The 24,943-nt window shown below is 49.3% G+C and overlaps 8 non-coding genes across 8 annotated transcripts; 5 read left to right on the plus strand and 3 right to left on the minus strand.

The window, feature by feature from the left end:
* Window positions 1-1,005: 1,005 nt before the first annotated feature.
* Window positions 1,006-1,147, minus strand: LOC148630569 (U4 spliceosomal RNA). The gene has a single exon (XR_015935143.1). It is a non-coding gene; the product is annotated as a U4 spliceosomal RNA (small nuclear RNA).
* A 5,308-nt stretch (window positions 1,148-6,455) lies between these two features.
* Window positions 6,456-6,625, plus strand: LOC148630570 (U1 spliceosomal RNA). Its single transcript, XR_015935151.1, has one exon. It is a non-coding gene; the product is annotated as a U1 spliceosomal RNA (small nuclear RNA).
* Window positions 6,626-9,505: 2,880 nt separating this feature from the next.
* trnas-gcu (transfer RNA serine (anticodon GCU)) lies at window positions 9,506-9,587 on the plus strand. The gene has a single exon. It is a non-coding gene; the product is annotated as a tRNA-Ser (tRNA).
* A 2,423-nt stretch (window positions 9,588-12,010) lies between these two features.
* Window positions 12,011-12,174, plus strand: LOC148630572 (U1 spliceosomal RNA). Its single transcript, XR_015935141.1, has one exon. It is a non-coding gene; the product is annotated as a U1 spliceosomal RNA (small nuclear RNA).
* Window positions 12,175-12,810: 636 nt separating this feature from the next.
* Window positions 12,811-12,929, minus strand: LOC148630573 (5S ribosomal RNA). Its single transcript, XR_015935135.1, has one exon. It is a non-coding gene; the product is annotated as a 5S ribosomal RNA (ribosomal RNA).
* A 6,908-nt stretch (window positions 12,930-19,837) lies between these two features.
* On the plus strand, window positions 19,838-20,007 carry LOC148630574 (U1 spliceosomal RNA). The gene has a single exon (XR_015935152.1). It is a non-coding gene; the product is annotated as a U1 spliceosomal RNA (small nuclear RNA).
* Window positions 20,008-20,643: 636 nt separating this feature from the next.
* On the minus strand, window positions 20,644-20,762 carry LOC148630575 (5S ribosomal RNA). Its single transcript, XR_015935134.1, has one exon. It is a non-coding gene; the product is annotated as a 5S ribosomal RNA (ribosomal RNA).
* A 1,292-nt stretch (window positions 20,763-22,054) lies between these two features.
* Window positions 22,055-22,196, plus strand: LOC148630576 (U4 spliceosomal RNA). Its single transcript, XR_015935148.1, has one exon. It is a non-coding gene; the product is annotated as a U4 spliceosomal RNA (small nuclear RNA).
* The last annotated feature ends 2,747 nt before the right edge of the window (window positions 22,197-24,943 follow it).

Here is a 24,943-nt window from a genome sequence, read left to right on the forward strand (position 1 = left end):
TTTTTGTCATTTAATTGTCTGTCGGCACTATGTGGCAGCGTTGCATAACAACCCATCTCACCACGGAAAGGAACCTAACAGCTTTTGTAAGAGAGGAGGAAAGGATTGGTCCGTACGGGGATAGAACCCACGACCTTGGCGTTATTAGCACCACACTCTAACCAACTGAGCTAACCAGCCTCACGACAGCAATCCTCTCTGTGCTGCAAAAAATCGAACTCAGGGAATTTCTTTTGCCCTTCTTTGAATAGAAAGCCGTGTAATTCAGTGTACGGGCTTTCTCGTGCAGTTTCATGGTTCTTGTAACCCAAATCCTACACTGGCGTGAAGTGACCCCCCATTTCACAGCATTTTTCAGCTGATTTAAAATGTACCTAAAGGAGAAGCATTATTGAAGACCATCAATTACCAAGAGCATTTGTCAAAGGTTTTGGTGGTCATTTTTAATGACCACAGAGCACTGTGACCTCGGTTTTACATCTCTTCCAAGAGACAGCGCCCTTTTACAACACAGCGTCTCCGTCACTATGCTGGGGCATTGGGACCCGCACAGACCTCAGGGTGAGCGCCCCCCCACCGGCACCATTAACACCGCTTCCAGCTGGAAACTTTGTTTTTCCCTGTAGCTCACCCTCATCCGGGTACTGACCTGGCTAACAAATGCTTTGCTTCAGTGGGTTTTCAGTTGCGAATTGCAAGGGGATGCAAGTGATGGAGCCGCTCGCTGCAAAAGCCACTGCTTTGGCTGGGAATCGAACCAGAGCCTCCTACGTGGGAAGCGAGAATTCTACCATTGAACCACCAATGCTCAGTACCCAGACATTCAAAAAAGACGCTTTTTTGGTGCTCTGTTAAAAAAGCGTCGACATTACCTCTTTCAAAAGGCTTCACTTTCCTAGTCACATTCCAAGGCTCATTGAACCCGGGCTGTTTCCTCCAGCGGTATAGTATTGCAGTTAAACAGCACGATGCCTGACAAAGTCTGTCTTTAAACACCTTGCTCAGTCTCTGACGAGACTGTCAAAAATTGCTTTCGCCGATTGTATTGCAAACCGGCGGAAGCGGGGTATTGGGAAAAGTTTTCAACTAGCAATAATCGCGCCTCGGCTAAACCTCACAGGCTACGATACTGCCACTGCGCAAAGCTGACGGTTGCCAGGCAACCGCGGGGATCCTATGGAAATCGTTATCGATCGTCTCATGGCATGTCGTTGCGGTAACGCTTCATATTTATCTTCTTCTTCTTCTAGCTTGCACCTGGCCTTACAAACGAGCCAGTGGGGCCCGTTCAGCTCCGGGCTCATCGCCTGCGGCTCTCGGCTTACCTGGCAGGGGAGATACCTTGATCAGCCTGTAGTTGGAGTAGTTGGATAGTTTTCTTGTTTTGTGGAAGCAGTGTTTGTTTTGCAGTTTGAGATGGCAACCTTTGGATCCCGCAAGAATGCTGTACGTTTTGAGCTTTTGGATGACCTCTTCATGGATCGTATGCAGTTCAGCAGAAAAGTGTTACAGAAGGAACTTGGCTTTGAACCTCGGCACTTGGATTTCATCTTCGCTCTCCCAGGTCAGAAAGCATTTGAGGTTGTTTTTGCTACCTATTCTCTGTTTGAACAATGTGTGGATGTGTTTGAGGCAAAAAGAGGGAAAGTTCCTGCCCTTGAGAAGATCAACTTGCAGCCTCTGACACAGAGAGAGAGGAAAACGGTGCATGTTGTTATGTTCTCGGAACTGGCAAAGACGGAGGACATTCACACCTGGCTTAAGCAGTACTGCACCGTCCACCATGGAACTGAGGTTAGAGATGTTGACGGTATAAAAACAGGAGCAAGGAAATTTGAGGTTCGCTTGCTACCAGACAATGTAAATGGAGGCTTAAGGCACCTGCCCTCTACAATCCGGCTGGGCGCCTGCAATGGCTATGTTTTTTATGTGGGACAACCAAAGGTGTGTCGGCGCTGTGGTGCTGTGGGACACCTGGCATCGTCCTGCACTGTGAAATTCTGCAAGACCTGTGGCAAACAGGGACATTTAGCCTCTGACTGTTCAATGCTGCCAAAGTGCAATTTATGTGGCTCGGAAGGACACGTTTTTAAGAACTGCCCTCACGCCTACGCCAATAAACTCAAAATGAGAAAGGATGAGGCAGTGCTTGTTTCAGCCAAACCGGCCCGAAAAGCCAAAGCAAACAACAAGTCAAACAAAGAACCCTTGTTGGACAAAGAGTCTCAGCCTCCAGCCAGGATCAGTCCTGCTGTGGCTCCGGGGCCGGTGGAAGAGAAATCCACTACGCTCCCACAACCGCAGACTGCACCAGACAAGCACGAGGGTTTGAAAACCCCAGAGAACAGCGAGGACCCCTCCCCCACTCCTGCTCCTCAGAACGAGGGCCAGTGTGGGGCCCCCCGGTGGAGCGGGTCCAGCGACGATACCCAGGATTCAGCGGAGCTGCTTTTCTCAAACTTTTCTCAAACTCTGCAAGTGCTACAGATGCCCTCCTCTCCTCCATCCAGTCCATCACGGAGGATCTGCAGCAGCTGGTGGGTGAGGGGGAAGAGGAGACTGGTGCATCGGCTGCACCCCTTTCCCCTCAGTGCTCCCAGGAGCTGGACTTGAGGAAAAGGAAAAATGACTCTGTTTTCTCCCCGAGCGAGGAGGAAGGAGATGGGGACAGCTGGAACCCCTCCACCCCTCCCTCTACCCCCTTCCTTGAAATGGACTCCGTGAACGCTTTTACTGCTGCCATCCTGATGAAGGCTCATTCAGAGGATGGCTGGCAGGAAATTGGTAAGAAGAAAAAGAAGAAGGTAACAGGTGAGACCGAAGAGAAATGTGTTTTGTAAAGACTGGTTCCACTTTCTTATGTAATATGGCTCTAAACATAATTTCTCTTAACACCAGAGGTATCAATGACAGAGTTAAATGCCAGTCTGTCTTTGATTACCTCCAGCAGAGAGAGAGAGATGTGTTGATGTTGCAGGAGTGTGCTTTAGCCTATCAAGAGAGGTATAAAAGCTTTGAAGATAGGTGGGATAAAGGGCCTTCTGTTTGGTCAGGGGACAATAACAACAGAGCCTCTGGCGTGGCCATTCTTTTCAAAGGATGGGCTTTCAAATTGAAAAGTATTCAGAGGGTCATAGATGGCAGGTTGCTGTGTGTGGATGTGGAATGGGGGACCGTTAACCTGCGGCTAATCAATGTGTATTGTCCTACTGACGTGGGAGGAAGGGAGGAGCTACTCAAGGCACTCTCCCCCCTATTGTTAAGTAGCACAGACGTGATAGTGGGAGGGGATTTTAACTGTATCTTAGAGCACACAGACAGGCAGTCTAGCTCTCCGATAAAATTGGATTCTAGCTCACTGGCCCTGCAAAACTTAGTTCAAGACTTTAAACTCTCAGACACATATAGATGTATATATCCCACAACAGCAGGATATACATGGTCAGGGAGGAATAGCAGCTCCAGAATTGACTATTGCTTTGTTTCAGAGAGAGTGAAAGTTGTTGGGGTCACTCTTCAGCCTGTCTTCTTCTCAGATCATCAGGCTTTAGGGTGTAGAGTGGAACTCCAGGGCGGGACTGTCTTTGGCCCAGGCCTCTGGAAACTCAACACAAAGCTGCTAGAGAACGAGGGGGTAGTATCCCGCTACAAGGAGAAACTATCACAGTGGCTGTCCTTGCAGTGTCTGTACGGGTCAGTAGGAGAGTGGTGGGAGGAGGTGAAGATGAGGACAAAGGCCTTTTTCATGGCTGAGGGAAGGAAGGCTGCTGCCAGACGGAGAGGAGTGCTAGCCAGGAAACAGAGGCAGCTGCAGCGTCTCTACACGATGCTGCACAGTGGCTTCGATGTGCTCGAGGATATCACCCTTTTAAAAAAGGACATCCGGAGCATAGCCGAAGAAAGTAGTCGAGGAGTGCTGTTAAGAAGCAGAGTGCAGTTCTTGGAAGAAAATGAGAAGTGTACTCGCTTCTTTTTCAGGAAAGTGGTGGGCTCCAAGTCTGTCATGGAAAGTGTAGTTGATGAGGAGGGACGAGAGAGAACAGAGCCGAGTGCTATCCTCTCCTGCACCGAGGCCTTCTACTCAAGACTGTACAGCTCTACAGAGGTAAAGGATAAAGAAATTCTTTTTTTTTACCTCAAAGCTAGAAAACGTTTTGAGTGAAGAAGATAGGGAAGTACTTGAGAGGGATTTGACAGTAGAAGAGCTGAGACAGGCTATGGAGAGCTTACAGAAGGGGAAAACTCCGGGTGCTGACGGGCTCCCTAAAGAATTTTATTGCACCTTTTGGGATCTGCTTCAGGATCCGCTACTGCTCCTATTCGAGGAAAGCTATAAGACAGAATTGCTGCCTGACTCCTTAAGAGAAGGCACTATCTCTCTCCTGTTTAAGAAAGGAGCAAAGAATGACATAAAGAACTGGAGACCCCTCAGCCTGTTAGGCGTGGACACTAAGATCCTGTCCAAAGCCCTTTTCCTGCACCTACAAAATGTAGTGGCCTCACTGGTAGGGAAAGAACAGACTTGTGGGATAGCAGGACGCCTGATGAGCGACAACCTGGCCTTGTTGAGGGATGTCTGTCTGTACTCAGAGGATCGCTCCCTCCCTCTGTGCATTTTAGGTGTAGACCTAGAAAAGGCCTTTGACCGCCTAAACCGGCAGTACTTAACATCGGTACTTGAGCACATGAATTTTGGCCCCATCATGAGAAAGTGGATTAACCTGCTGTACACAGGTAGCAACAGCAGAGTAATGGTTAATGGCAATAGATCACACCCCTTTGAAGTCTGTTCAGGGGTGAGGCAGGGCTGCCCATTATCCCCCTTGTTATTCGTTTTGGCTATGGAGCCCTTAGCCTGTGCCTTGCGCCAGGATCAGGCCATTAATGGGATACCAGTGCCTGGAAGTGGGGGGGGAGAGGTAAAGACATCTCTATACATGGATGACGTCACCCTGCTCCTCTCTGACAATGCCTCAATTAGCAGAGCTCTGCAGTGTTGTGAGCGTTTCTCTTTGGCTTCCTCCGCAAAAATTAACAAATCTAAGAGTGAGATTTTTTATCAGAACTGGAGGGAGCCAAAAGAAGGACATGATCTCAGGCTGCAAGAGAAGAGAATTAAGGTCCTGGGGGTGTATTTTGGAGAAGAGATGGGAACAGTAAATTGGCAGAACAAATTGCCAATCTTAAACAAAAAACTGATGCAATGGAAGGACCGAGACCTCACCATGACAGGGAAGGTGCTGGTCATCAAAGCCGAGCTCTTGCCTGTCTTGAATTTTCTGGCTTCTACCTTCCCAATCCCACACCGTGTTGCGGCGGTGCTGAGGAGATTGATGTTTCAATTTCTATGGGGTGGGAAGCAGGAAAGACTCAGAAGGGAAATAATGTACAGGCCGCTACCCTCAGGGGGGAAGTCTGTCCCAGATATTGCTACGAAGCTGCTGTGCATTTTCCTGGCCTCTGTGCTGAGAGGCTTTGCAACAGCACCTGCAGCGCGTACCTGGACTTATTTTTCCAGGCTCTGGGTAGGTAAGGAGGTGTTCAGAGTGTGGGATGTCAGACCCAAGCTGGACGTCCCACTCTCTGACACATGCCCTGCAATTTATGGGACAGTTAAAAGTTTTCTAAGATCTCACCCAATTGGCCATATTCCCCTCCGAGATGTCAGCGTTCAAAAACTGGAAGATTTTGTTGCACCCCAGAACAATAGGCAGACCCCTGTGGGCATTTTAACATCAGCCCAAACAAGGAAGGTGTGGAAACACACATCCTCTAAGTTTCTGTGCAACATTCACAGAGATTTTGCCTGGAGTGTCGTCCACCAGTGCTTACCGGTACGAACTTTCTTGTACCGTAGGGGCCTCACCCCCAGCCCTCGCTGCGTTAGGGTGGGCTGCGGCGAGGGGGAGACTGTGACCCATCTCCTGTGGTCCTGCTTTTTTGCTAAGGCCTTCTGGGCCTTCTGGGCACAGTTTGAAGATTGGTTGCAGGCTCTCTCGCCCCAATTTACCCTGACCGCTGCTTTCGTCATATACGGCATCTCTCCTGTCAAACTTCCTCCCGACGTGTTTGACAGGATCTGGGCCGTGGTGAACAGTGGGAAAGACGCCCTGTGGAGAGTGAGGAACATGGGGCTGTTCAAAGGCATCGAGGTCCCAGTCAAGGCAGCAGGTAGCCTGGCCCTGTTCATCACCCGAGATAACTATTACCTCAGAGATCTGTGGAGAGAAGGGAGGGAGGAAGCAGAAAATCTGTGGGAAATAGAGAGCATAGGTCAATATCTCAAGAAACTGTGAAAAACATTATCATGTTTAAGTAAAGAATGTGATTTGCACCAGAAAAAAAGAAAATTGTTGCTATGTAACTGTTACCGTGTCAAAATGTAATGAGATGTGATCATATATACTGTTTTAAGTATGTATATTAATGTAAAGCTTTCTGATTTGTGATGTCCTGTATTTTTTTGTGAAAAGAAAATCAAGTTCTTAAAAATCGAAATCGGTTCACCCAGGGCGAGGCTCGGCCATTGCACTCCGGCTGTGCTGACCCCTGCGAATTCCCCAAATGTGGGAATCTCGACTGCATAATTTCTGGTAGTGGGGGACTGCGTTCGCGCTCTCCCCTGATGTGCTTGGTCCAAAATCAGATACGGGTGGGTTAGGACACCACGAGCTGCGTGGCTGCGGAAGAATCCCGGTTCGAAAGGAATCGACGCCGCTGCTGGTTCTCGGTGGCTTTTAGTTAGGGGTCCGGAAAAACATCTCAAGCTAGTTCCACTACTCCTTCCGGACGTTCATTCCCTTTTCAAAGTCAGTCGTTTTGCTGTAGTCTGCGTTCTTTAGGCTGATTATCGAGGTTAGCCTTTATTTGGTCATGGGGGGCCTCAGTACTGTATGCTGAGTCTAAAGACAGTTTCACCCGTTTTCTGATTGCTAGGTTCTGTAGGTTCTGTACCAGACATGTCAAACAGTGAATTGCTGTACCTCTATTGTATCCGTGCTCAATGAATGAAATCAGTAACAAATGAATATATGTCTAGTTATACGAAAAACAAGTGGTTTATCGACTTATCTTCATTTGCAGATTTAGAGGCAGCTTCGATATTCGTTTTACAAACGGGTTTTTTTTTTTTTAATATGGGTCACACACATGCCACAGCAACAAAACATCTCTAGAGATGAGGCTATAGATCACCTTTCCATCCTGCAGGTTTTCCTCCCAAAGCCTGCGGCACCAACGTATGCTATTGCAGACACCGACGTTGCCTAGATAGAAAACCGAAATAGCCGTGGGTTTGCTTGCTGGTCTGAAGGATCTCTCTTCGAATCTCTATCATTTGTCAATGGAAGTAAAAGGCGCTGCAATCTCATACGTTCAGAATCAAACCCGCAGCTGTTGTTCGACTTTATTTCTTGACTAATTACAACTGAGTGTCGCATGAGCAGTTACATAAACTTGTCTGGTATATTTGAACACAAATGCCGTTCTTCAATTAAAACTAACAGTACATTGTCAGGGACATTCAGTTCTATACAAACAAGAGACAGACAAGAGAATATTTCTACCGTTCATGTGGACTACGTGTTGACTTACTGATCGGAATAATTGAAAAGTTCGGGCTCATAGCCGATGCAGTGCGTGCTAATTAGAACAGCAACGCTGAGCTCTCAGCACCATACTGAGCCCAGGTGTTTTTCTAAAGCTGTCAGGTGCAGTTCATTTACATGAAGGAAATCTCTTACTGGGTACGATTACAATGCAGTAAGTAGCACAGACTACTTAGGGAGTAGCCCGATGCGTTTAAAGACGACCCAAGCCAGACAGAAGTCGAACCTGCAATCTCCTGATCCGTAGTCAGACGCGTTATCCATTGCACCACTGGCCCTGGTGTGACACTGCATGACTGTAACCCAGTGAGATCAGTACTGCAACTAGTAAAATATTACCCCCGGTCCATTCTTTTCCAAAAGTGAGAAACACCTGTTTTCTACATTTTGTCTGTTTTAAAACCATATCTCTTTAAACCAAACCAAGAGTTTGTCTTTTGCACTGATATTCTGATTCATTTCGATTTCAAAGAAAAAAAAATTATCTTCCAAAGCATCATAAAATTGTCCCTTCTTCCAGACTCTACTTCTCTCTTGTAGTAGTACAGCAGACCTTTCCAGGTGAGCAGATCACAGAGTCCGAAATGAGCTTCCTCCATCAAGCAAAGTACCTGAACATGACTCTGTCTTCATAAAAGCGCCCCTGTAATAAAGAAATTAAATCCGAACTCAAGAGGGCAGTTGCCTACTGAAGTTCAAGAAGTCATCAATTTTAACCTAGCAACACATTAAAGGCTGCATCTATACAAGTACATTTCTAGAAATGCTCACCAGATTACGTTTTAAGAAAGAACTGCGCCTCAGGTTCCGCCGAGATCTTAACTCGGATGGCAGGATTCAGAGTCCGGAGTGTGGACTGATGGCGCACGGAGGGTCCACATACTGTGGATCCCTCAGTGATCTTCCGCGTGTTCAAACAGCCAGCGTGTGACTCCCCTGTCCCCGTGACCTCATTGCTCTGCTCTTGCCTCTTTGCAGCCGAGCCCGACTCATGGTAAAGTGGAAAAAAATATGCCCTCAACGTGAGATTGACTCTGGAGCGAGGATAGACGTTACCTTTTTATCGTTGAACAGGATGTATGTGATGTGGCGACTAGGTTCAATTTTGTATCCTCTTTAAAAGATTAAGGACTGGGGTGAGCGTGATTTACCACCCTTTCAGCTAAGAACCCGACGTGCGGACCGTTTAAGCTGCATAGACTCGGTCGTTTAACTCTTCTCCATTAGCAGGGTTAAGGGTAAAGAAAAAAACATTGCTGACTTCTTTTTTTTTTTGCCAGCCGCGAGCGCTGATTAGCAAGGTTTGTATTTCATGTTTTGCAAGTTGCATCCATTTTAAGGAAAACAAGTCGTTCAGACAGGAAATGAATGCTTGCATTTAATTAAGGCTAGCCGTAGGCGGTTGTCCATAATGACCAGTTCTGTTCGAGAAGACAGAACAAAAAAGGCACCGCTGGGATTCGGAGCCAGGGTCTCCTGTTTATTAGACAGGCGCCTTAAGCAACTAAGCCACGGTGCCCCAGGAGAGCTGTCCTTTTGCAGCCACTTGGACACACCACTCAGACACATCTGCATTCGGTGTGTGCTCCGCCTGCTCGCTGAGCAAGTTGCCACCTTTACATACAATAGCAACATCAACACCAAGAGAAAGGGTGACAAATGGCTTTTATCTGGAACTTTTCATGTCCAAGGAGCTCAATGTGCTTTCTGTGTACAACAGGGCCACTGAACTCCACACTGGCCACTGAACCACAGCAGTGGCTTGCTGGCTTGACATCTCCCAAGGAAAATGTTGAAATCGCACGTGGAACAGGAAAATGACCCTCGAGTACGAGGGAAAAAAAAGAAAAAGATCATCTGGAGCGCGCCAACCCATGTCTGGACAGCCCCGATCCCTCGACGAGGTGGCCGAGTGGTTAAGGTGATGGACTGCTAATCTGTTGTGCTCTGCACGCATGGGTTCGAATCCCATCCTTGTCGCGCTCCATGTCTGACACGTGTGCCTGTTCGGCGTTGGCCCTCCTGTTGTTTGCTCCGGTTCTAGAGCCGTGCATTTTCTAGCGGTGGCTGAACATGGTATAGTAGGGTAACGTCGGTATCGAGCAGTAACAGTAACGGTATTTACGTGCCGCTGCTGCCAAGTGGCTCTGGCTTGAGACCGTGTTTTCACTTACTTGCAACGCAAACGGAGAAAGCGATTTTTGACAGTCTCTCGAGAGACTGCGCTAGGTGTTTAGGGATAGACTGTCAGTTCCCCCTGGGATGGTGGCCTCTCAAATAGTTTGTGATTCCTCTAGACGTTTATACAGTAGAAGCCTGCTTCGTGGCTTAAATCCAAGCTAAGGAAACAAGTTAGAGGTCTGATGCAGAACTGCAAATTCAATGAAGGGGAACACTACAGTACATTGCACTGTATGTGTGAGGAAAGCTGCCCCCTTCAGTCCCTTGTCGACCGAACAGAGGACTGTTAAGGATACCGCCAAGAAACTTAAGGATGCTGGTTGGAATCCAGCTCCAAAGAAGCCCCTTTGGGTGTTATGTCATCAAAAAGTAAGAACAGCGAATCTCCCTTTGATCAAAAGTGCAACAGAGCTGTTTTCCGTGGAGCAGGTTTCAGACCCGTAGACCTGTTTTATTTGTAGGGCAGGGCGCATTCCCAAATGCGAATCTCCTGTTTTAGAAGTGCTTTGGGCGGTGTAGCGGCGAGGCTTATTAATAAGAAATAATTAAGTGTTTCTGAGCTTTCCCAAATTAGGCCTCATCAGATGTTGGCGAATGCGCTCCCTTGTGTTGACTCGTCCCGCACTGGAGGAGGACAAACAATCTGCACGGAGGAGCACCAGGCAAGTCTTCACCAGACAAAAACCTCCAGTGCACAGCACTCTGGAAACATTTCGGGGCTTTCGCGTGTTTATTTCAGCACGTAAAGCGCACCGGTCCAACACGTCGGCCGGGCGCGCGGCGCCTCCGCCCTCTTGTGGCCTTGCGGCATCAGAGCAAGAGGCTCCTTCTCGCTGCCCTTCCGCTGTGTTGCAGGGCCCCGAGAGGGAACCCGGAGCGTGCACTTTGTGGGGGGCGGGGGACCGCGTTCGCGCTCTGCCCCCGGTCTCTTGCGCGAGTACTAAATCTCACGGACAGGGGGGCCTCGTCATTGATTGTTACAGGTGAGATGGGGATTAGGAGGAGACCCCGACTGATGGGTAAAGGGGAGCACTAACACCAGAGGGACAACCCCGGCGTCTCTTTTTGAGAGACGCCCTGGGGTTTCCTAATGGCCAAGGAGGGTCGGGACCTCGGTTTGACCTCTGTTTGTGCAGCAGAGTGTCGCCATCAGGAGGCTGGGGCGTAAGAGAGCCACACAGCCCGCAGGGTGAGCGCTCCCTACTGGTCCCAGTCACACCTCTTGCAGGAGCAGCAGCAACCGGAGCTTTTCCTGGGTGGAATCTCCCATCCGGGTGCCGGCCAGGCTCACACCTGCTGGGCTGCCCCGGGGGTGAGCCCAGTCGAGAGTCGCAGGGCCAGATCTAGTCACCGGGGAGAAACGATACAAGTGAAGGATTGCTCGGCTCTCGGCACTTGAAAAGACCGACAAATGTCTCATTCCCGCCGGAGCTGAATGTACCCGCATGTGTGGTGTCGTCTTCTTCCCCCGCCCCGCTGTGTTTGCTGTATTGTCTCTGAAGCCGGCCCCCCCGAGACGAGACGGGCTGTTCCTGTGCCCCAATTAACACTTTACAGGTGCCATTCCCCGGCATTGTGGCCATTGTCGGTGCTCACACGCGATAAGATAAGGCGGAGGAGAGCGGGGCATGCCCAGCGGCAGACATTCAAGGAGGGGGCAGTGCGAGGTGAGGTGAGGCCCCGACGCAGCTAATGCGGAGCACTTGTTGGACTGGCATCGAAAGGACGTGTGCGCACGGAGCGAGCCTTCCCTGCGGCGGAGCGCGGGAACTTTCTCCCCCCCTCCCGCTGCAGGAGTTGTGTGCACTGCAGCGGTGCCGAGAGAAAAGCACAGAAGGCAGCAGGCTCTGGAGAGCAGGTAAGAGACGGAGCCTTGTGGGCAGGCGAGCAGGCCCGTTTTTTGGAAATTGCTGAAAAGGTTTGTTCGGTGTGTGGCAGGCGCACATCGCGAGCTTGCGTGGCGATCTGCCGGTCTGGAGTTATGCAAATGAGGCCGAATTGCATCCCGGGACATGCTGCGAATGCGCAACGGCGACTGCAGATGTGTAGGAAACGGCGCGCTCGTTTTCTCGTTTTGCCCACACTTTTGAGTGTTAGTGTGGCGTGTGAGTGTGTGAAAGAGTGGGCCCAGCAGGAGGCGGTGGCGTGCGGGGCGAGGAGGTGGCCTAGGCTGCGCGATTTGTGCTGTGGGTGCGGGCCGCTTGCAGGGGCCTGTTTAACTCATACTTACCTGGCAGGGGAGATACCTTGATCAAGAAGGAGGTTCACCCAGGGCGAGGCTCGGCCATTGCACTCCGGCTGTGTTGACCCCTGCGAATTCCCCAAATGTGGGAATCTCGACTGCATAATTTCTAAAAGTGGGGGACTGCGTTCGCGCTCTCCCCTGATGTGCTTGGTCCAAAATCAGATACGGGAGGGTTAGGACACCACGAGCTGCGTGGCTGCGGAAGGATCCCGGTTCGACAGGAGTGGACGCCGCTGCTGGTTCTCGCTGGCTTTTAGTTAGGGGTCCGGAGAAGCATCTCAAGCTAGTTCCACTACTCCTTCCGGACGTTCATTCCCTTTTCAAAGTCAGTCGTTTTGCTGTAGTCTGCGTTCTTTAGGCTGATTATCGAGGTTAGCCTTTATTTGGTCATGGGGGGCCTCGGTACTGTATGCTGAGTCTAAAGACAGTTTCACCCGTTTTCTGATTGCTCGGTTCTGTACCAGTGCAGACATGTCAAACAGTGAATGGCTGTACCTCTACTGTATCCGTGCTCAATGAATGAAATCGGTAACAAATGAATATATGTCTAGTTATACGAAAAACGAGTGGTTTATCGACTCATCTTCATTTGCAGATTTAGAGGCAGCTTCGATATTCGTTTTACAGACGGGTTTTTTTTTTTGAATATGGGTCACACACATGCCACAGCAACAAAACATCTCTAGAGATGAGGCTATAGATCACCTTTCCATCCTGCAGGTTTTCCTCCCAAAGCCTACGGCACCAACGGCGACCCCTGCTGGCCGGGAGAGCAAAAGCTTACAGCACCTGGTATTCCCAGGCAGTCTCCCATCCAAGTACTAACCAGGCCCGACGCTGCTTAGCTTCCGAGATCAGACGAGATCGGGCGTGTTCAGGGTGGTGTGGCCGTAAGCGAAAGCCCTGGCGCCTGACTCGCTACTTGAAGCTGTGTGTGGCGGGGCTTCCGTGCCCCCCGAGCGGGACTGAAGGATCGTTCGTGTGCAACTCTTTGGAAAGGAGCTGCTTTCCAAATCGCATTGCGTGCCTGGATGTTGGCGAATGCGCTCCCTTGTGTTGGCTCGTCCCGCACTGGAGGAGGACAAACAATCTGCACGGAGGAGCACCAGGCAAGTCTTCACCAGACAAAAACCTCCAGTGCACAGCACTCTGGAAACATTTCGGGGCTTTCGCGTGTTTATTTCAGCACGTAAAGCGCACCGGTCCAACACGTCGGCCGGGCGCGCGGTGCCTCCGCCCTCTTGTGGCCTTGCGGCGTCAGAGCAAGAGGCTCCTTCTCGCTGCCCTTCCGCTGTGTTGCAGGACCCGGAGCGCGCACTTTGTGGGGGGCGGGGGACCGCGTTCGCGCTCTGCCCCCGGTCTCTTGCGCGAGTACTAAATTTTACGGACAGGGGGGCCTCGTCATTGATTGTTACAGGTGAGACGGGGATTAGGAGGAGACCCCGACTGATGGGTAAAGGGGAGCACTAACACCAGAGGGACACCCCCGGCGTCTCTTTTTGAGAGACGCCCTGGGGTTTCCTAATGGCCAAGGAGGGTCGGGACCTCGGTTTGACCTCTGTTTGTGCAGCAGAGTGTCGCCATCAGGAGGCTGGGGCGTAAGAGAGCCACACAGCCCGCAGGGTGAGCGCTCCCTACTGGTCCCAGTCACACCTCTTGCAGGAGCAGCAGCAACCGGAGCTTTTCCGGGGTGGAATCTCCTATCCGGGTGCCGGCCAGGCTCACACCTGCTGGGCTGCCCCGGGGGTGAGCCCAGTCGAGAGTCGCAGGGCCAGATCTAGTCACCGGGGAGAAACGATACAAGTGAAGGATTGCTCGGCTCTCGGCACTTGAAAAGACCGACAAATGTCTCGTTCCCGCCGGAGCTGAATGTACCCGCATGTGTGGTGTTGTCTTCTTCCCCCGCCCCGCTGTGTTTGCTGTATTGTCTCTGAAGCCGGCCCCCCCGAGACGAGACGGGCTGTTCCTGTGCCCCAATTAACACTTTACAGGTGCCATTCCCCGGCATTGTGGCCATTGTCGGTGCTCACACGCGATAAGATAAGGCGGAGGAGAGCGGGGCATGCCCAGCGGCAGACATTCAAGGAGGGGGTAGGGCGAGGTGAGGTGAGGTGCGACACGCCGGAGCCCCGACGCAGCTAATGCGGAGCACTTGTTGGACTGGCATCGAAAGGACGTGTGCGCACGGAGCGAGCCTTCCCTGCGGCGGAGCGTGGGAACTTTCTCCCCCCCTCCCGCTGCAGGAGTTGTGTGCACTGCAGCGGTGCCGAGAGAAAAGAAAAGAAGGCAGCAGGCTCTGGAGAGCAGGTAAGAGACGGAGCCTTGTGGGCAGGCGAGCAGGCCCGTTTTTTGGAAATTGCTGAAAAGGTTTGTTCGGTGCGTGGCAGGCGCACGTCGCGAGCTTGCGTGGCGATCTGCCGGTCTGGAGTTATGCAAATGAGGCCGAATTGCATCCCGGGACATGCTGCGAATGCGCAACGGCGACTGCAGATGTGTAGGAAACGGCGCGCTCGTTTTCTCGTTTTGCCCACACTTTTGAGTGTTAGTGTGGCGTGTGAGTGTGTGAAAGAGTGGGCCCAGCAGGAGGCGGTGGCGTGCGGGGCGAGGAGGTGGCCTAGGCTGCGCGATTTGTGCTGTGGGTGCGGGCCGCTTGCAGGGGCCTGTTTAACTCATACTTACCTGGCAGGGGAGATACCTTGATCAGCCTGTAGGTGGAGTAGTTGGATTGTTTTTCTTTTGTTGGAAGCAGTGTTCGATTTGCGGTTTTTGAAATGGCAACCTTTGGATCCCGTAAGAATGCTGTACGTTTTGAGCTCTTGGATGACCTCTTCATGGATCGTATGCAGTTCAGCAGAAAAGTGTTACAGAAGGAACTTGGCTTTGAACCTCGGCACTTGGATTTCATCTTCGCTCTCCCAGGTCAGAAAGCATTTGAGGTTGTATTTGCTACCTATCCTCTGTTTGAACAATGCGTGGATGTGTTTGAGGCAAAAAGAGGCAAAGTTCCTGCACTTGAGAAGATCAACTTGCAGCCTCTGACACAGAGAGAGAGGAAAACGGTGCATGTTGTTATGTTCTCGGAACTGGCAAAGACGGAGGACATTCACACCTGGCTTAACCAGTACTGCACCGTCCACCATGGAACTGAGGTTAGAGATGTTGATGGTATAAAAACAGGAGCAAGGAAATTCGAGGTTCGCTTGCTACCGGACAGCGTAAATGGAGGCTTAAGGCACCTGCCCTCTACAATCCGGCTGGGCGCCTGCAATGGCTATGTGTTTTATGTGGGACAACCAAAGGTGTGTCGGCGCTGTGGTGCTGTGGGACACCTGGCATCGTCCTGCACTGTGAAATGCTGCAAGACCTGTGGCAAACAGGGACATTTAGCCTCTGACTGTTCAATGCTGCCAAAGTGCAATTTATGTGGCTCGGAAGGACACGTTTTTAAGAACTGCCCTCACGCCTACGCCAATAAACTCAAAATGAGAAAGGATGAGGCAGTGCTTGTTTCAGCCAAACCGGCCCGAAAATCCAAAGCAAACAACAAGTCAAACAAAGAACCCTTGTTGGACAAAGACTCTCAGCCTCCAGCCAGGATCAGTCCTGCTGTGGCTCCGGGGCTGGTGGAAGAGAAATCCACTACGCCCCCACAACCGCAGACTGCACCAGACAAGCACGAGGGTTTGAAAACCCCCGAGAACAGCGAGGACCCCTCCCCCACTCCTGCTCCTCAGAACGAGGGCCAGTGTGGGGCCCCCCGGTGGAGCGGGTCCAGCGAGGATACCCAGGATTCAGCGGAGCTGCTTTTCTCAGACTCTGCAAGTGCTACAGATGCCCTCCTCTCCTCCATCCAGTCCATCACGGAGGATCTGCAGCAGCTGGTGGGTGAGGGGGAAGAGGAGACTGGTGCATCGGCTGCACCCCTTTCCCCTCAGTGCTCCCAGGAGCTGGACTTGAGGAAAAGAAAAAATGACTCTGTTTTCTCCCCGAGCGAGGAGGAAGGAGAGCATGGCGATGGGGACAGCTGGAACCTCTCCACCCCTCCCTCTACCCCCTTCCTTGAAATGGACTCTGTGAACGCTTTTACTGCTGCCACCCTGATGAAGGCTCATTCAGAGGATGGCTGGCAGGAAATTGGTAAGAAGAAAAAGAAAAAGAAAAAGGTAACAGGTGAGACCGAAGAGAAATGTGTTTTGTAAAGACCGGTTCCACTTTCTTATGTAATATGGCTCTTAACATAATTTCTCTTAACACAAGAGGTATCAATGACAGAGTTAAATGCCAGTCTGTCTTTGATTACCTCCAGCAGAGAGAGGGAGATGTGTTGATGTTGCAGGAGTGTGCTTTAGCCTATCAAGAGAGGTATAAAAGTTTTGAAGATAGGTGGGATAAAGGGCCTTCTGTTTGGTCAGGGGACAATAACAACAGAGCCTCTGGCGTGGCCATTCTTTTCAAAGGATGGGCATTCAAATTGAAAAGTATTCAGCGGGTCATAGATGGCAGGTTGCTGTGTGTGGATGTGGAATGGGGGACCGTTAACCTGCGGCTAATCAATGTGTATTGCCCTACTGACGTAGGAGGAAGGGTGGAGCTACTCAAGGCACTCTCCCCCCTATTGTTATGCAGCACAGACGTGATAGTGGGAGGGGATTTTAATTGTATCTTAGAGCACACAGACAGGCAGTCTAGCTCGCCGATAAAATTGGATTCCAGCTCACTGGCCCTGCAAAACTTAGTTCAAGACTTTAAACTCTCAGACACATATAGATGTATATATCCCACAACAGCAGGATATACATGGTCAGGGAGGAATAGCAGCTCCAGAATTGACTATTGCTTTGTCTCAGAGAGAGTGAAAGTTGTTGGGGTCACTCTTCAGCCTGTCTTCTTCTCAGATCATCAGGCTTTAGGGTGTAGAGTGGAACTCCAGGGCGGGACTGTCTTTGGCCCAGGCCTCTGGAAACTCAACACAAAGCTGCTAGAGAACGAGGGGGTAGTATCCCGCTACAAGGAGAAACTATCACAGTGGCTGTCCTTGCAGTGTCTGTACGGGTCAGTAGGAGAGTGGTGGGAGGAGGTGAAGGTGAGGACAAAGGCCTTTTTCATGGCTGAGGGAAGGAAGGCTGCTGCCAGACGGAGAGGAGTGCTAGCCAGGAAACAGAGGCAGCTGCAGCGTCTCTACACGATGCTGCACAGTGGCTTCGATGTGCTCGAGGATATCGCCCTTTTAAAAAAGGACATCCGGAGCATAGCCGAAGAAAGTAGTCGAGGAGTGCTGTTAAGAAGCAGAGTGCAGTTCTTGGAAGAAAATGAGAAGTGTACTCGCTTCTTTTTCAGGAAAGTGGTAGGCTCCAAGACTGTCATGGAAAGTGTAGTTGATGAGGAGGGACGAGAGAGAACAGAGCCGAGTGCTATCCTCTCCTGCACCGAGGCCTTCTACTCAAGACTGTACAGCTCTACAGAGGTAAAGGATGAAGATATTCATTTTTTTACCTCAAAGCTAGAAAACATTTTGAGTGAAGAAGATAGGGAAGTACTTGAGAGGGATTTGACAGTAGAAGAGCTGAGACAGGCTATGGAGAGCTTACAGAAGGGGAAAACTCCGGGTGCTGACGGGCTCCCTAAAGAATTTTATTGCACCTTTTGGGATCTGCTTCAGGATCCGCTACTGCTCCTATTCGAGGAAAGCTACAAGACAGAATTGCTGCCTGACTCCTTAAGAGAAGGCACTATCTCTCTCTTGTTTAAGAAAGGAGCAAAAAATGACATAAAGAACTGGAGACCCCTCAGCCTGTTAGGCGTGGACACTAAGATCCTGTCCAAAGCCCTTTTCCTGCGCCTACAAAATGTAGTGGCCTCACTGGTAGGGAAAGAACAGACATGTGGGATAGCAGGACGCCTGATGAGCGACAACCTGGCCTTGTTGAGGGATGTCTGTCTGTACTCTGAGGATCGCTCCCTCCCTCTGTGCATTTTAGGTGTAGACCTAGAAAAGGCCTTTGACCGCCTAAACCGGCAGTACTTAACATCGGTACTTGAGCACATGAAGTTTGGCCCCATCATGAGAAAGTGGATTAACCTGCTGTACACAGGTAGCAACAGCAGAGTCATGGTTAATGGCAATAGATCACGCACCTTTGAAGTCTGTTCAGGGGTGAGGCAGGGCTGCCCATTATCCCCCTTGTTATTCGTTTTGGCTATGGAGCCCTTAGCCTGTGCCTTGCGCCAGGATCAGGCCATTAATGGGATACCAGTGCCTGGAAGTGGGGGAGGAGAGGTAAAGACATCTCTATACATGGATGACGTCACCCTGCTCCTCTCTGACAATGCCTCAATTAGCAGAGCTCTGCAGTGCTGTGATCGGTTCTCTTTGGCTTCCTCCGCAAAAATTAACACATCTAAGAGTGAGATTTTTTATCAGAACTGGAGGGAGCCAAAAGAAGGACATGATCTCAGGCTGCAAGAGAAGAGAATTAAGGTCCTGGGGGTGTATTTTGGAGAAGAGATGGGAACAGTAAATTGGCAGAACAAATTGCCAATCTTAAACAAAAAACTGATGCAATGGAAGGACCGAGACCTCACCATGACAGGGAAGGTGCTGGTCATCAAAGCCGAGCTCTTGCCTGTCTTGAATTTTCTGGCTTCTACCTTCCCAATCCCACACCGTGTTGCGGCGGTGCTGAGGAGATTGATGTTTCAATTTCTATGGGGTGGGAAGCAGGAAAGACTCAGAAGGGAAATAATGTACAGGCCGCTACCCTCAGGGGGGAAGTCTGTCCCAGATATTGCTACGAAGCTGCTGTGCATTTTCCTGGCCTCTGTGCTGAGAGGCTTTGCAACAGCACCTGCAGCGCGTACCTGGACTTATTTTTCCAGGCTCTGGGTAGGTAGGGAGGTGTTCAGAGTGTGGGGTGTCAGACCCAAGCTGGACGTCCCACTCTCTGACACATGCCCTGCAATTTATGGGACAGTTAAAAGTTTTCTAAGATCTCACCCAATTGGCCATATTCCCCTCCGAGATGTCAGCGTCCAAAAACTGGAAGATTTCGTAGCACCCCAGAACAATAGGCAGACCCCTGTGGGCATTTTAACATCAGCCCAAACAAGGAAGGTGTGGAAACACACATCCTCTAAATTTCTGTGCAACATTCACAGAGATTTAGCCTGGAGTGTCGTCCACCAGTGCTTACCGGTACGAACTTTCTTGTACCGTAGGGGCCTCACCCCCAGCCCTCGCTGCGTTAGGGTGGGCTGCGGCGAGGAGGAGACTGTGACCCACCTCCTGTGGTCCTGCTTTTTTGCTAAGGCCTTCTGGGCACAGTTTGAAGATTGGTTGCAGGCTCTCTCGCCCCAATTTACCCTGACCGCTGCTTTCATCATATACGGCATCTCTCCTGTCAAGCTTCCTCCTGACGTGTTTGACAGGATCTGGGCCGTGGTGAACAGTGGGAAAGACGCCCTGTGGAGAGTGAGGAACATGGGGCTGTTCAAAGGCATCGAGGTCCCAGTCAAGGCAGCAGGTAGCCTGGCCCTGTTCATCACCCGAGAGAACTATTACCTCAGAGATCTGTGGAGAGAAGGGAGGGAGGAAGCAGAAAATCTGTGGGAAATAGAGGGCATTGGACAGTATCTCAAGAAACTGTGAAAAACATTATCATGTTTAAATAAAGAATGTGATTTGCACCAGAAAAAAAGAAAATTGTTGCTATGTAACTGGTTCCGTGTCAAAATGTAATGAGATGTGATCATATATACTGTTTTAAGTATGTATATTAATGTAAAGCTTTCTGATTTGTGATTTCCTGTATTTTTTTGTGAAAAGAAAATAAAGTTCTTAAAAATCGAAATCGGTTCACCCAGGGCGAGGCTTGGCCATTGCACTCCGGCTGTGCTGACCCCTGCGAATTCCCCAAATGTGGGAATCTCGACTGCATAATTTCTGGTAGTGGGGGACTGCGTTCGCGCTCTCCCCTGATGTGCTTGGTCCAAAATCAGATACGGGAGGGTTAGGACACCACGAGCTGCGTGGCTGCGGAAGGATCCCGGTTCGACAGGAGTGGACGCCGCTGCTGGTTCTCGCTGGCTTTTAGTTAGGGGTCCGGAGAAGCATCTCAAGCTAGTTCCACTACTCCTTCCGGACGTTCATTCCCTTTTCAAAGTCAGTCGTTTTGCTGTAGTCTGCGTTCTTTAGGCTGATTATCGAGGTTAGCCTTTATTTGGTCATGGGGGGCCTCGGTACTGTATGCTGAGTCTAAAGACAGTTTCACCCGTTTTCTGATTGATCGGTTCTGTACCAGTGCAGACATGTCAAACAGTGAATGGCTGTACCTCTATTGTATCCGTGCTCAATGAATGAAATCGGTAACAAATGAATATATGTCTAGTTATACGAAAAACGAGTGGTTTATCGACTCATCTTCATTTGCAGATTTAGAGGCAGCTTCGATATTCGTTTTACAGACGGGTTTTTTTTTTTGAATATGGGTCACACACATGCCACAGCAACAAAACATCTCTAGAGATGAGGCTATAGATCACCTTTCCATCCTGCAGGTTTTCCTCCCAAAGCCTACGGCACCAACGGCGACCCCTGCTGGCCGGGAGAGCAAAAGCTTACAGCACCTGGTATTCCCTGGCAGTCTCCCATCCAAGTACTAACCAGGCCCGACCCTGCTTAGCTTCCGAGATCAGACGAGATCGGGCGTGTTCAGGGTGGTGTGGCCGTAAGCGAAAGCCCTGGCGCCTGACTCGCTACTTGAAGCTGTGTGTGGCGGGGGCTCTGTGCCCCCCGAGCGGGACTGAAGGATCGTTCGTGTGCAACTCTTTGGAAAGGAGCTGCTTTCCAAATCGCTTTGCGTGCCTGGATGTTGGCGAATGCGCTCCCTTGTGTTGGCTCGTCCCGCACTGGAGGAGGACAAAGAATCTGCACGGAGGAGCACCAGGCAAGTCTTCAGTGCACAGCACTCTGGAAACATTTCGGGGCTGTCGCGTGTTTATTTCAGCACGTAAAGCGCACCGGTCCAACACTTCGGCCGGGCGCGCGGCGCCTCCGCCCTCTTGTTACCCCTGCAGCTGCTTCACTTTTCCCTTTAGTTGCCATCGATTTTTTTGTAGTGCTATACATATACGATTGAGGTATCTTAGAGTTCTCCTTCGAAGACCCAGCACTCTCTTTTCTTTTCCCAGTGTTACTCATATCGGACTTTTTAAACCTAAAAAAAAATCGTTTTTTTTTCTTTCAATTATAACTGAAGTTTAAACAACTAGTGTTAAGTCCTTATTTTTCTGTAGTCAAAAAAAGAAAAAATTAACATTCAGGTCATGAAAAACTCAAAAAAACTCCCCAACCACTAAACTTTACCTCCCACCTGAGCGCCATCTTGAACGCCCCTACCACCAGAGAATGCTCACGATTTCGGAAGCTATCTCCGGGACGTGCTGATTCCACACATCCTGAATAAATCATGATATTGTTAGTTGCTGTAGCTAGACGTTCAAATGAGTTTCATGGCCAGATGGACTGTTTCCTCCAGCGGTATAATATTGCAGTGAGACAGCACGATGCCTGCAAGACTATGTCACGCTAAACGCCACAGATTGTGTTTGTCCGTTCGTGTCAGTCGTCCCGCAGCCACGGGAAGTGGGACACAAACATGCTGCAATGCTTTCAAGACGTTAGGATTTGTTTGTGCAACATCCAAGAGGAGTACTTGTGGCTTGAATGTGAACTGTACGTACCCGCCCCCTTTCCTCTGTAGTGCATGAGTTCCTCCCGGCATGCCCTTCGTCATTGTTCTGTCATCTTGTATTTAAAGGGTTGTATTTCTGCTGCTGAAAATAAGCAACGGTTTTCTCACAACGCCCTTTGTTCCCAACGGAGCCCTTGTCTGTCATGAAATTCTTCAAAACCTCAAGCTAGAAGAAGAAGAAGACGACAAATATGAAGCGTTATAGCAACGACATGCCATGACACGATCGATAACGATTTCCATAGGATCCCCGCGGTTGCCTGGCAACCGTCAGCTTTGCGCAGTGGAAGTATCGTAGCCTGTGAGGGTTAGCCGAGGCGTGATTATTGCTAGTTGAAAACTTTTCCCAATACCCCGCTTCCGCCGGTTTGCAATACAATCGGCGAAAGCAATTTTTGACAGTCTCGTCAGAGACTGAGCAAGGTGTTTAAAGACAGATTTGGTCACGGTGATATCATGGTAGAAAGAAACGAACTTGTTACGTGTCAACAGAAACGCTCTTTAGCTCTTTCAGCTTTATGCAGAGAACAGCGTCTGTCGAGATTACTTCTGTGTCAGCGCGAAACGCCGTGTGCTTGTCAGTATGATTTCATATTGCTCGTAGCGGCGCCTGGCTTTTGTCTGTCAAACGTTAGGTTGCGCTTCTTCATGCTGCATCGTCGGCATGAGTGGAGCATTTTAAACGTCTGTACTTACTGCGCCCCATAAGAAATCGTTTGTCCCCATTCAAAAGAGATTGTGCGATGTCCTGCAGCGTTCGCAAAGCAAACCTTTGACAGTTTGAAAAGAGGAATTTATTCTGCTTCCTGTGCGTGCAGTAGTTACAAAGTTGAACGTCTTTACACGATCTGCTGCAGTTTTCAGTGGGTGGGCTTTGTCAAATGGCTTGGAAAAACGCACTGTGTTTCTGCTCGGGAAACATCATGAGCAGTGTCCTGCATGTTTTCTGTGTATAGCTGTCTTTTAACGCATACAGAATTCATTCGAAATCATTGATTTCTCCAATTAACAAGGGTCTCTTTTTGAACCTGCCAGAAGCATTCTTTCAATGTAACAGATTTACTCCGGGGAAGGGCAGCATGACATTGAGAGTAGCTCAAGCTTTCAGCACCTTTATCTGACTGCATGTATGCAGACACTGCTCAGAATCCCCTGTAAGATTCTCCTTCAATTCCGTTTTGCAGTGCTTTAGCTCTTTCAAAAGGCTTCGCTTTGCTAGTCACAATCCAAGGCTCATGACAGCATTTGAAAACATTCGTAACTGCGTTGGCCGGGAATCGAACCTGCGTTAACTGCTTTGAAGGCAGCTATGCGCAACACTGGCTCGCTCCAGAATAAATCTCACGTCGAGGGCATATTTTTTTCCATTTTACCGTGAGTCGGGCTCAGCTGCACAGAGGAGAGAGCAGAGCAATGAGGTCACGGGGACAGGGGAGTCACACGCTGGCGGTTTGAATACGCGGAAGATCACTGAGGGATCCACAGTATATGGACTCTCCGTGCGCCATCAGTCCGCACTCCGGACTCTGAATCCTGCCATCCGAGTTAAGATCTCGGCGGAACCTGAGGCGCAGTTCCTTCTTAAAACGTAATCTGGTGAGCATTTCTAGAATCGTACTTGTATAGATGCAGCCTTTAATGTGTTGCTAGGTTAAAATTGATGACTTCTTGTATTTCAGTAGGCAACTGCCCTCTTGATTTCGGATTTAATTTCTTTATTACAGGGGCGCTTTTATGAAGACAGAGTCATGTTCAGGTACTTTGCTTGATGGAGGAAGCTCATTTCGGACTCTGTGATCTGCTCACCTGGAAAGGTCTGCTATACTACTACAAGAGAGAAGTAGAGTCTGGAAGAAGGGACAATTTTATGATGCTTTGGAAGATAATGTTTTTTTTTTCTTATACTGAAAATGAAAGGTAGTTGTTTCTATATGGACTCAGTCTTTGGAATTTGTATATATATATTTCAGTGATCCCTCAGCCATTCCTTCTGTATTGTAATTCAATTTCTCTTTTAAAATTCCTTCCCCACTTCTAGGACCTGCAGTTGCTGAACTCCACAATGGCTTCTATTGGAAAGTCTGTGACTGAGACCAAGTGTTCACTTTTTTATGAAACCATTATTTATTTAGGAGCAATGAGCAATTCTTATATAAATGCAATAAAATCATTATGCTCAAACTATGAGAGAGAAAATTAAGGATAATTTAAGAAATCAGTCTTAGCTTGTTTCTATACACAGATGGTATTATTTATTTTCAAAGGAAACCCGCGAGGATTCCCCTGGTGTGCAAGATGTGCCTGAATACTCTTGATCAGCTTCCTGCTCACTTGAAGAGGGCGTGTATGAAGCACGCCACGGCAGAAAAGATCAGGATGGCCTCTCAACAGGCGAGGGAGGACATGATGAATCACCTGAAGAACGGGGTCATCGTGGATTACCACAGAATAGAGATCGTGTCTGGTGAGGCAAACAGGATAGTGGTTGTAAGACTGCTAGAGTCCTTGGGCCTTTTTGTACATGGGAAGCCTGAAGACACATTGGCAAGGTGAGATATTTTTAATCTGTAAGGCTTCTGTAGTTTCTTTTTGAAATCATTGTTACAACATATTATGTAAAAGCATGTTGAAAAGAATCTACCTGCATTCCAGCGGCCCTGAGCAAGAGGCCGCAGTCCAGGAGGAAGAGATGCCAGAGGCTGCTCTAGAAACTGAAACAGAAGCAGATAAGGAAGGGGAAGATGTGAGCTCTGAAGAACTCTATCAGCAGTAAGACTTTTTATTTTTCAGATGTATCTATTTTTTACTAAAATTCTAATTTGTCTTATAGGTATAAAATGTTTAAACCGGTGTTTTATATCCTTACAGGCCCTGAGTAGTTAAAAAGTATCAGCAGGCCGGAAGAGAGTGGCCCAAGCTGGACTCTATAGAAAGCACTCCCTGGATGCTCCTCTCCTGATTGGATTCAAACAGTACCTTACCAAGGATCTGGGAGTGGCAAATTATTCTCAGGAGGTATTTATTTTTTAAAGGCATTTAAAATTAAGCAATGGTATCTTCATTGTAAATGTTTTTATTTCTTAGCTTAAAATTCACCCATGTGAAATGATGTCAGCCATAAACATCATGACTCTATATTTCCTACCTGAATCTATTCTACT

Source organism: Lepisosteus platostomus, unplaced genomic scaffold (genome assembly GCF_059453375.1).
Source record: "Lepisosteus platostomus isolate fLepPlt1 unplaced genomic scaffold, fLepPlt1.hap1 Scaffold_95_H1, whole genome shotgun sequence".
Classification (NCBI taxonomy): Eukaryota; Metazoa; Chordata; class Actinopteri; order Semionotiformes; family Lepisosteidae; genus Lepisosteus; species Lepisosteus platostomus.